Source organism: Tupaia chinensis, unplaced genomic scaffold, assembly GCF_000334495.1.
Source record: "Tupaia chinensis unplaced genomic scaffold, TupChi_1.0 Scaffold148012_1, whole genome shotgun sequence".
NCBI classification, from domain to species: Eukaryota; Metazoa; Chordata; class Mammalia; order Scandentia; family Tupaiidae; genus Tupaia; species Tupaia belangeri.
Window position 1 is genome coordinate 901,441 of NW_006207862.1, and position 316 is coordinate 901,756.

Sequence of the window (316 nt, forward strand, 5' to 3'; positions counted from 1 at the left end):
AAAATCTAGTTCACAGTAGCCATGTGGAACCTTATCCTGAAGGCCCGTGGCTTCTTCTGCCTGTCTTTGGAGCTTTTCTGTAAATCTAAAATTATCCCAAAATAAAAATATATGCAAAAAAGAGAAAAAGAAAACAAACTTGAGTTAAGAACTGCCACTGAGATGTTCAGGTTACCTTTGCCCCACTCCCTCAGTGTTTTGGTCACATTCTACCTAAGCGTGCGTGTATCATAAATTTTGATATTAAATAAGTCACTTATTTTTGGACATAGCATTAGTTTCTACACTTGCTCTTTTTTTTTTTTTTTTTTTTTTT

The 316-nt window shown here is 34.2% G+C and overlaps 1 protein-coding gene across 6 annotated transcripts in view; it reads left to right on the plus strand.

Moving 5' to 3' along the window:
- CFAP70 (cilia and flagella associated protein 70) overlaps nucleotides 1-316 on the plus strand; it is a 93,871-nt gene that overhangs the window by 83,728 nt on the left and 9,827 nt on the right. The window lies entirely within an intron of this gene.